Below are 11,185 nucleotides of genomic sequence, written 5' to 3'. Positions count from 1 at the left end.
CACACCAAGGCCGACATCAATGGAAGGTCCATCAAGGTCATCATCAATGGAGGGAGTTGCCATAACTTAGCAAGTGAAGAACTATGCTCCAAGCTCCAGTTGGTCAAGATGAAGCACCCGTAACCCTACAAAGTTCAATGGCTAAGCGACTCCGGCACTATCCAAGTCGAGCATATGGTACAAGTTTCCTTCAAGATCGGAGCTTACGAAGACACTTTGGAGTGTGATGTCGTTCCGATGTCCGTTTGCCACCTCCTTCTTGGACGACCATGCCAATTTGACCGAGGCGTCATCCACAACGGCCGAACAAATCACTATAGTTTCAAAATGAAAGGAAATGAGTATGTCCTTCGACCTATGTCTCCAAGCCAAGTGATCGCCGACAAGCAAACCACCCAGCGTGGAGAGAATAGTGAGAGAGCGAACCGCCAAAAAGAGAGTGAGCGCCACAAGCCCAAATTGAGTGCCTCCATGATGAGTGACAAGAAGAACTTAGTCCTATTTGCCACCAAAAGTTAGATGAGAGAAGTGTGTAAGAACCCATCAAGTGTCATGCACTATGTCCTTTTGTGCAAGGACGAGGCACCAAAAGCTAACACCTCTCACAATCTACCTTTAGTGTTATCTTCTCTATTGCAGGAATTCCAAGATGTATTCCCTGATGAGCTACCTCCGGGTCTACCTCCCCTACGAGGCATCGAACATCGAATTGACCTCATCCCCGGAGCACCCCTTCCTAACAAGGCCCCATACCGCGTCAACCCCGAAGAGACTAAGGAGATCCAACGGCAAGTACAACAACTCATCGACAACGGCCATGTAAGTGAAAGCTTAAGCCCTTGTGCCCTTCTAGTTATCCTAGTACCAAATCAAGACGGTAGTCTTCGCATGTGCTCCGATTGTAGACCCATCAATGTTATCATTGTTCGATATAGGCATCCCATACCTCGCGTTGATGATATGCTAGATGAGCTTAGCGGTGCCACCATTTTCTCAAAAAATTGATCTTAAAAGTGGTTATTATCAAATCCGAATACAAGAAGGTGATGAATGGAAAACCACTTTCAAAACTAAATTTGGCTTGTACGAGTGGTTAGTTATGCCTATGGGTTTATCGAAAGCTCCCGGTACTTTCATGCGTCTTATGCATTTTGTGCTTGTCCCTTACATTGGAGTGTTTGTTGTTGTCTACTTTGACGACATACTTGTTTTTAGCAAATCCGTCAAAGACAATGTAAAGTATGTTAGGGCCGTTTTGCGAACTCTTCGCAAGGAACGTCTTTATGCCAACATGAAAAAGTGCACTTTTGGAGTTGACAAGCTTGTTTTCTTGGGTTTCGTTGTTTCCTCAAAGGGTGTTCATGTAGATGAATCTAAGATCAATGCTATTAAAACTTAGCCCCAACCAACCAACCAACTTGCAACAAGTGCGTAGTTTTCTTGGTTTAGCCAGTTTCTATCATCGATTTGTGAAGGATTTTAGCACCATTGCTTCACCTTTGCATGCTTTGAGTAAGAAAAATGTGCCATTTGTTTGGGGACCATCCCAAGATACTGCATTTAATGAACTTAAGAACTTGCGAACTCATGCTCCCGTGCTTGCATTACCCAACTTTGACAAACCTTTTGAAATTCATTGTGATGCTAGTGGTAATGGCATAGGAGGTGTGTTAACGCAAGAGAAGCGCCCCATAGCATAGTTTAGTGAGAAACTCTCCGGAGCGCAAGTCAACTATCCCATCTATGACAAAGAGCTATATGCTTTAGTGCGAGTTTTGCGTGAGTGGGAACATTATCTTCTACCTCATGAATTTGTCATCCACATCGATCATGAGACACTTAAGTATCTTAAAGGCCAAACTAGGTTGAACAAGCGTCATGCTAAATGGAGTGAATTCGTTGAGTCATTTCCTTATGTCATCAAGTACATCAAAGGTAAGGAAAATGTTGTGGCGGGTGCGCTTTCCCGCAAATGCATGCTTGTTACTAAACTTGAATTTAATGTCATTGGCTTTGAGCACATAAAAGGCTTGTATGCGCATGATCCTACTTTTTTATTCCTTATGCCAAGTGTTTGATGCATACATCTTGGGAACGCTATTACATCAAAGATGATTATCTTATGAGAGCTAACAAACTTTGCATCCCCGAGTATTCTCTTCGTTTGTTACTTTTGCAAGAATCTCATGGAGGAGGACTAATGGGACACTTCGGACGCGACAAGACATTTGCTACGCTCTCAAAGAACTATTTTTGGCCCAAGATGTTCCGCGATGTCTCACGCTTCACCACCCGATGTTCGACATGTCGCAAAGCTAAGTCCAAAGCTCAATCTCATGGTCTTTATACACCCCTTCCAATTCCATATCACCCATGGGAAGATATTAGCATGGATTTTGTGCTTGGTTTGCCTAGGACTAGAAATGGCAAAGATTCTGTGTTTGTTGTTGTGGACCGATTCTCAAAAATGGCTCATTTCATTCCTTGCAACAAGATAGATGATGCTTCACATGTTGCAACCCTCTTTTCTAGGGAAATCTTGTGCCTATATGGAGTACCAAAGACGATTGTCTCGGACCGCGACATCAAGTTCTTGAGTTACTTTTGGAAGACCTTATGCGCCAAGCTCGGAATCAAGCTACTATTCTCCACGGCATACCATCCACAAACCGACGGCCAAACGGAAGTGACGAACTGAACAGTCTCCACTTTACTAGGCGTGTTGATCAAGAGGAACATCAAGGAGTGGGAAGAGTGCCTACCCATCGCCAAGTACGCCTACAACCGCGCAAGACATTCGACTACCGGTAAGTCCCCCTTCGAGGTCGTCTACAGATTCAACCATTGTCACCATTGGACATTCTTCCTCTACCACTACAAGAGCGCACCAATATGGACGCGAGTGCCCGAGTGAACTATCTCAAGAAGATGCATGAAGATACAAGGAACACCATCGAGTGCCAAGTACAACGACTCGCGGCCAAGCTCAACGTCAACAAGCAACCCATGATATTCAACATTGGAGATCTTGCGTGGCTACACTTTCGCAAGGACCGCTTCCCCAATGAACGCAAGTCCAAACTTCTATCACGGGCCGATGAAACGTTCAAGGTGCTAACATGCTAGCTACAACAACAATGCTTACAAGATCGACATCCCGCACGACAAGTACAACGTGAGCGACTTCTTCAATGTCAAGGATCTCTCGCCCTACCATGGTGATGAAGATTTCCATTCGAGGTCGGATCTTTCCCAAGGGGTGGGGGAGATGATGCAGAGCATCCCAAGGTCATCCCCATGGACCTACCTACGTCTCCTACGACACCACTAGGACCAATGACAAGAGCCTGAGCAAAGGCTATCGAAGATAAGGTGAACTCGCTCCTCTCCGAGCTACCACTCTTTACACATACAACATGGCTCCTACCTCAAGCGGAAACACTATGTGTGATCAGGTACTTAGAGGAAGGCCAAGGAGCAGCAACATTCAACGGACAAGACGGCGAGGACACCAAGTGCAAGGAGCGAGAAGAAGAGTAGCCGGAAGATCCCCAGCCGCCGGACGATCGACCCCGACCGGACGACCGACGCCTGGAGCATCCACCAGCCGACCAAGTCCCTGCCAGAAGACGCCCCAGCGCCCGGACGACCGACCCCCTCCGGACGACCGGTGCCACTACACCCGAGCCAAAACGTCGGAAGAACGGAGACCTCCGGACGACCGACGCACCGGGCTTCTAACACCGACCGGATAACCGACCAAGCGCCAACAGAGCCAAAACAGCGGACGACTGACCTTGACCGGATGTCCGATCCTCCGCGAGCCGTCGGACGACCAATGATGGCCGGACTCTGACGCCTGTATGCCACCCGCGTGTTGGGCCGAAGCCCACTTACCCTTTCGTGACTCTAGACTATAAATAGACCTCCTCCTCCCTCTTTCTAGGGTAGCGTTGTGATAGCTCATATGTGAGATAGAGCCTCGCTCATCCATCTGGATCTACTTCATCGCGAGGGACCGACACCACTTCGGAGAAGATCCACTTGGATTCAAGACCCCTAACGGGAAGACCTCAAGACCTCCTCTCGGAGAAGAACCGGTTACCTATGTATCATCCTTTTGGATTCGGATCGTGTATCTCTTTGTGTTTCGAGGATCTAGCATATGTGTGACCTAATCTCTTTGGTTTGAGTGATTCTCTTGTGTTCCCCTTCGTGATTTTCCCTTGTGTTCTTCGTGTTCGTCGTGGGATCCGCTCCTTTCGTGAAAGATTGGCCGTATAGGGTTCCACCCTACATCACTTTCTTTCTAGTCTCTTCGAATCTCGAGGACGAGATTCATTTTACAGGTCGTAGATTTGTAACATCCCAAAATTCTAAATTTTGGAATGTTAATTTTTTGAATAAGAATAATTAAAAATTTGCTTGTGTTGCTTGTTGGTAGTTAAATTTGGTTAGGATTTTAAACTTTTGGAGTTTTATTGAATATTCAAACGAGAGGGAATAAAATAACTTTCCCAAATATTCTTTTCGATCTTATTTCGAACCTTGAGAATATCCAAAAGTGTTTCAACTTGGACATGAGAGAGGATGACATGACTTCCTCCGTTTTTTTAAATAGAACAAATAAATATTCTTTCATTTGGGTTTCAGTATTTGAAACAATGCCAAATTCAAATAAATCAAAGGAGGGAAGGAAATATGACTCCCTCAAGATAGAAAGAGTTGGACATGTTTAAAATGTTATTTGAATTTCTCTCTGGAGTCCAAAAATATTTTGTACACCATTTTATAAAAATATTATATGTATTCTTATAAGTACTTTGGACTGGAAAAATGTTCACTATGCTACATGTAAATTATATTTGTTTTTTGGATGTTTTTATATTTTTATAGAATGAATTTTACCATTTATGGAGCCGAATTCATTTCTGTAATTTCATTAATAATAAAACTTATCCCTAACCTATTCTAACCCAACAGCCGACTGGACCATTTCCTATCTAACGCCCACCCGCACTGCGCTGCACAGCAGCAGCTGCTTCCGATGGCCCAAGGCCCAGAACAGCAGGCCGCAGCCCCCCTTTCTTCCGTTTTTTGTCTCTTCTCTCCCCTATGCCGCTGACACATGGGGCCCAGTCCTTATCTCCTTGCTCTAGGCGGAGACCTGGACGCACACGACAACTGCACCGAGCCCGATCCAAACCCCACGCGATTCACACGATTCCCTCACCCATCCGCCAATCCGCGGGCACCTAGAGAATCCCGTCAATCTCCTCGTTCGATTCCCATAACCGCCGTTCGTGTTCGCCCTCAAAATCAGCCACACAGACCTCGGAAAGCTCTGCCGCCTGAGCTCCCTTTTCCTGTCAATACTGGCCAGTGTAAGCCGCCCCCTCCCCTGTTAGAACTAATCTTGTTATTAGTGCTAAGTGTAATTGATAAATTAGATCATGTTTAATTCTGAGTCAGTCTTAGAAGGATGTGGATGCATGCAGGGGCGGAGCCAGAACTTTTTTGGAGCCTGGGCAAGTTGAGCCTAAGTGTATAATCTAAAATTCGAAAATCGACTATTTGGATGCGCATCATAATATACCACCAAGTGAAAACATAAATATAATAGTCACACAAAATGTAATTTTTTTTTGACTATACACAAAATGTAATTTTGAAATGAACTAATATATAATATCAATATCAGTTTCATATAGTAAATAAAATTGAGACTTGACAACAAAAGATACATAACCAACCTTCCATAGAGACAAACTCGTCATGTTGGCAACAAAAGTAAAACTATACATACCAGATGTCACCAGATGTGATTGTGCCATTTCTTTCACCATGACAAAAGCATCTCTCACTTGTTCATTTTTTCCCAAAAGAAAGACATACAACCAGCATTGCATAGAGGCAAACTCACCATGTTGCCAAAGTCCTATAAGGCACTACAAGATTAAAAATGGATTTGTAATTAAAACAAATTTAGTTGTGAAATCTGAATATATTCAAAATCAAAAGCAAGAGTAGAGATGGTCAAATGGAATGGAACATACCGACATTGCACTAAGGAAAATCACGAGGCAAATGCCCTTTCCTAGAACTCATTTCAGTAAATGTTCAAATAATATCCTTATCATCAACTGACTTGAATAACTCCCGCTCGGTGTAACATATCCATATTATTGATCTTGCTGCACAGTTTATTCTAAATAATCTTCATGGCTGAAAAAGCTCTCATACCAGATGCCGATGACACCGGCAATATCAAAGCCAGCTCAATAAGTTTGTATACCAATGGAAATACCAAATGTTTCTCATTTTGAACCATCTTCATGGCCAAACCTTGAACATCACCACAACTAGTAAAAGAAGCATGCCTTTTCACTTGACTTATACAAGTGAGAAGTTGCTCTCCTATTGTTCCACGGTCATCATTAGAAAAGTCGTCATGATAAAAAAGAAAATGAGCTACAACAAGTAACAAGTTCATAGTACGGAACATTGCATCAACTACTTGTATTGTATTATTCCCTCCTTAAAGAAATATAAGATCATTTAGATCTAAAGTAGTGACAAAAAGTCCGTATACAAGGGTTTGTATATATGCACTGATTATGAAGATCAATGCATCATAAGGAAAAATACTTGTAGATCCTATCTGAATCTATATGCAGAACTGCAGATGGCACCTAAGTATGAACTATGATGCAAGTACGGGATAGTTTGGTGGAGGATCTCAAAGAAATACTGCGATTTTATAGTATCCATCACCCACAAATACAATTTTCTCTTGTCCCCAACAAAAAATCCCCAAATTTAAACCCTAGATCTATCAATGAATCAATCCCTAGCCGGCCAGACAAGACCAATTATTCAGAGATGAGAGGAAGGAGGGGTTGAGGAACGAGGTAGAGTACCTCGGTGTTTGGAGTCTGCTCGCCGCCGGCCCTGCTTCTAGCTGTCTCCAGGGCAGCCGCCGGCCTCTGTCGCCAGTCCGTGTGCTGGCTGCCTATGAGAAACGAAGGGACAACGAGTTGGAGCGATCGATCCGTGGATCGTACAAATTCGCTCGCGTCCTGCACTCGTGAAACAGAAGTTGTTTGGGCCTGGGCTGCAGACTGTTGTACTATTGGGTTGTGAACATGTGAGAAACGATGGCCCAGATTTGTTTTGCCCGGGTAAATCCAACTACCGAACAGATTTAGCCCTTTATTATCGCTAGGATCGCTGCCAACGAGGAGCCAGCGAGCCCGGGCAAGTGCCCAGGGTCGCTGGGCGGTGCCTCCGCCACTGGATGCATGTGTGGGCGTCCGTTAGGTGAGTAGCATGCACGCACTGCATGGATACGATTAGTTGTTAGAATGGCTTAGTTGTAGACCTGATAATCACCAGTGTTGCGTCTCCAAGGGCCCGTTTGGATGACTGGCTCGCATGTGGCTCGCACCCGCGATGCAAAAATCAGCATGATTGGTTACCTGTGTGGCCTCCTCGGCCTGGCCCGACCCATGCAAAAGAGCCCTCTCAGCCAGGCTGAGGGGAACGCAGGAATCGAGCGTATCCGAGAGCCAGGCCCGCGCCTGCATCCACGCCTCGACAGCAAGCTCGCGTTCCCTTTCTTCTTTCTCTCTCTCTCTCGCACGCATCGACTCGAGCACATCAACCTGCTGCCGCCGCCGTCTAAGCCCCCGCTTGCGTAGTTGGTCGGAGCTACCTCGCCTGCTGCCGGTCCGATCTCTATCGTCGGCGCTACTCCACGCCCACGCCGGGGGCTCGCCTCACCCTCCGCATCGTCGGTTTCCACCGCCTCAGCGCCGCCAAATTCCGCATAGCCGCGCACACCCGGCCCTGCGGACGAGCTCGCTGGAGCTCGCCGCGCCACTCGCTACCGGTTGAGAGGAAGAAGGGGGAGGGGAGCATCTGCGCGTCGCGAGCCGCAACTACCATCTGGCGCCGCATTTCTCCCCTCAAACTGCGCCACCGCATCTCCTCCCGGCTGCCCATCTTCTCCTCAGCCATCTTGTCGCCGTCTCCTCTCTCATCCACTTGGTCTCTGCTGCTTGAGTTTTGGTTGGTTCAGATTCAGTTGAGGCTTTGATTTTTTTTTTGAGAAATTTGTGATAAATAAAATTAAAACTTAAGCTTTGGTTCAGATTTCAGTTTAGGCTAGTTTTAGTTGTTGTTTTTGTCCATGGAATCATTCAGATCAAATTGGAGTGATGGAAATTGGAAGAGAAAGGTTAGCATAGTTATCATCAAATGCGGCCAACCAAACAAAATCTATTGTACATAGCATCTCTCATGCACTCATATCATGCAGTCTACCAAACACACATCTTAGTTCATCTTTGCATCAGCTCAACCAGGCCACACTCACCCAGGATCCCCCATGCGATGCAGGCTAGAGCCACCCAGGCAACCAAACACGCCCCAAGTGCGAGGAGATCGGCCGAAACTGAGCGGCCAGAGAGGTGGTTATCAGCTGCCGTTTCTACCGGCTATTGGAGCTAGTCATGGTTCGGCCGATGTGTGTGGCTTGACCGTTGCTGCATGCAAAAGTGTGTGCGTGTGGGCGTGGCTTAGTGGGTGCGTGTGTGTTGTGGTTAGTCCGGGTACTTAAGGACATGTAACCAGCTGAGTTTCGTGAGAAGAAGTGAACAAGAGAAAAGGCACAAGTGTGCGTGCCACCAAAAATACTCCGCGTGTTCATAATCTTCTTCTACCTCTTGTGTGCGTGTGTGTGTTCCTTCCATGGCGTGTGTTAGGAGATAGGAGATAAACCTTGAGCTACGAGAGTTGTAAGGAAAGAAGAACTGCGGCGGCGCAGGAGGCGGCGCCAACAATTGGCATCAGAGCCATGTCGATCCGAGGCGGTGGTGGCGGCGCGGCGAACTGCGTGTGAGGTGAAGGTCGGCGGCGCAAGGTGGACGCCGTTGGCTGCACGATGCGGCTAGTGGCCGGTGCGTCTTCATTATCGTCGAGCTGCGTCACGAGCGATGGAGAGAGGTATGCTGCCCGGTAAGTTGCGTCACCGGCGGCAAGAAGGTGATGGCCATGGAGCGGAGGCCATTGCCGTGAGGATTTCCATGTCGGAGTCTTCGATAAGGTGCGTCATCGTCGACAACATGGAGATGAGTCACCGGGGAGTTGTGTCACCGGTGGCGAGTCACGGGTGAGTTGTGTCACCGGTGATGAGTATGGAGGCGAGTCACCAGCGAGTTGTGGCATCGGTGGCAAACATGCGGCAGCGAGCGTGCCACGGCAGCATGCTCATGGTGAAGGCGCACGAGGTGCGGCTCTCGTTGAAGCTAGCGGCGATGCTGCAATTGGTGTGACAAGATGGCATTGGCGGCCATCTCCGTGTTGCACCAATGACATCAACGACCACGGGCTTCAAGAGAGGATTAAATGATAACAAGATTAAGGAGGTGATTGTTAGAACTAATCTTGTTATTAGTGCTAAGTGTATTTGATAAATTAGATCATGTTTAATTCTGAGTCAGTCTTAGAAGGAAGTGGATGCATGTATGGGCGTCCGTTAGGTGAGTAGCATGCACGCACTGCATGGATAAGATTAGTTGTTAGATGGCTTAGTTGTGGACCTGGTAATCACTAGTGTTGCGTCTCCAAGTGCGAGGAGATCGGCCGAAACTGAGCGTCCAGAGAGGTGGTTATCAGCTGCAGTTTCTACCGGCTAGTGGAGCTAGTCATGGTTCAGCCGATGTATGTGGCTTGACCGTTGCTGCATGCAAAAGTGTGTGTGGGTGTGGCTTAGTGGGTGCGTGTGTGTTGTGGTTAGTCCGGGTACTTAAGGACTTGTAACCAGCTGAGTTTCGTGAGAAGAAGTGAACAAGAGAAAAGGCACAAGTGTGCGTGCCACCAAAAATACTCTGCGTGTTCATAATCTTCTTCTACCTCTTGTGTGCGTGTGTGTGTTCCTTCCATGGCGTGTGTTAGGAGATAGGAGATAAACCTTGAGCTACGAGAGTTGTAAGGAAAGAAAAACTGCGGCGGCGCAAGAGGCGGCGCCAACAGCCCCCTCTGTTTGTTCATGAGATTTCCTTGAGGTGCCGCCTCTCGCTGACGAACTTCCCTCGTTGCAGACGCTCGGATTCGAGTTCCCTCGCCGGAGTCCTTTATCATAGAAGCATCGCCGCCGTCTTCACGTATTGTTTTCGTCGCTGTGAGTGAACGTCCACAACAACCGCTTGATCCCTCAGCTCCCTATAACTCTTCTGTATCTCCCTGATTTCGTTTCATCGCTTGTAGAGCACTGGATCAAGCGCATGCAGCAAGAACCGAAGCTTCAGAGCACCGCCGGAGTTCGTGAGCATCGCCAGTTCACCACCACTACCCGATGGAGCAGTCGACGTCGGGGATCCCACCATCGTGACCCCCTTGGCGCGTCGCGCTAACCCATCACCTCTCAGTCGCAGGAGAGCCATCACGCCAATGCCAGACTACCGCCGTTTTCCTCTGTACACGGTAAGCACGCGCGCACAAGAAGTCCTTTCAGCCAATCCTAGCGTGACACGTGGCCACATGCTACAGTAGCCGCAGTTCAAAAACAATTTTGGACAGTTTTTCACCTAAATTTCAATTAGCTATATCTATTAATCTATATACCCAATTTAGGTGATTCTTTTCCTATGTACTCAGAACGACCAGAAGAATATGGCAGAACAAAATTTTCACTTGTTTGAACTGTTCAAATTTGAATTCAACCTTCCAAAGGCCATATCTTGCAAACCGTATATCATATTCAATTGATTCCTTTTGCGTCTGAACCTTTGTACCAAATACTTTCTGGTCATATCTTGTAAACTCAAATTTCAAATACTTTTGACCTGTTTGAATTTAAATTTTATTCAAACTCTAATTCGCTATAACTTGAGTTGTAGTGCTCCTATTCATTCAATTCTTTCACCAAACGAGTCCATATGTCATGCATTATGTCAAACAAATCTCATGTTGTTCTCCAAATACTTTTGACCTTGTTCTATATTATCTCAAACATAAGCTTTTATAGCAATATCTCTCTCTGTATTAACTCTTGTGAGTTGATTCTTCCACCTTTCACCTTGTAGAACCTCGAGACCCATATTATATATTAAGCCTAACTATATATTGATGTTGTTCAACCTTGCCATATTTGTTTTGTTGTTTTTTTGGTTCTTCTATGTGG

At 46.4% G+C, this 11,185-nt stretch overlaps 1 long non-coding RNA gene across 1 annotated transcript; it reads left to right on the top strand.

The window, feature by feature from the left end:
* Positions 1-5,172: 5,172 nt before the first annotated feature.
* Positions 5,173-10,479, top strand: LOC147979661 (uncharacterized). Its single transcript, XR_015599726.1, has 3 exons — positions 5,173-5,384; positions 8,401-10,183; positions 10,270-10,479. It is a non-coding gene; the product is annotated as an uncharacterized LOC147979661 (long non-coding RNA).
* The last annotated feature ends 706 nt before the right edge of the window (positions 10,480-11,185 follow it).

The sequence above is a fragment of the Triticum urartu genome, chromosome 3A (genome assembly GCF_056163025.1).
Source record: "Triticum urartu cultivar PI428250 chromosome 3A, HENAU_Tu73, whole genome shotgun sequence".
NCBI lineage: Eukaryota > Viridiplantae > Streptophyta > Magnoliopsida > Poales > Poaceae > Triticum > Triticum urartu.
This window is presented reverse-complemented; position numbering and strand designations above follow the sequence as displayed.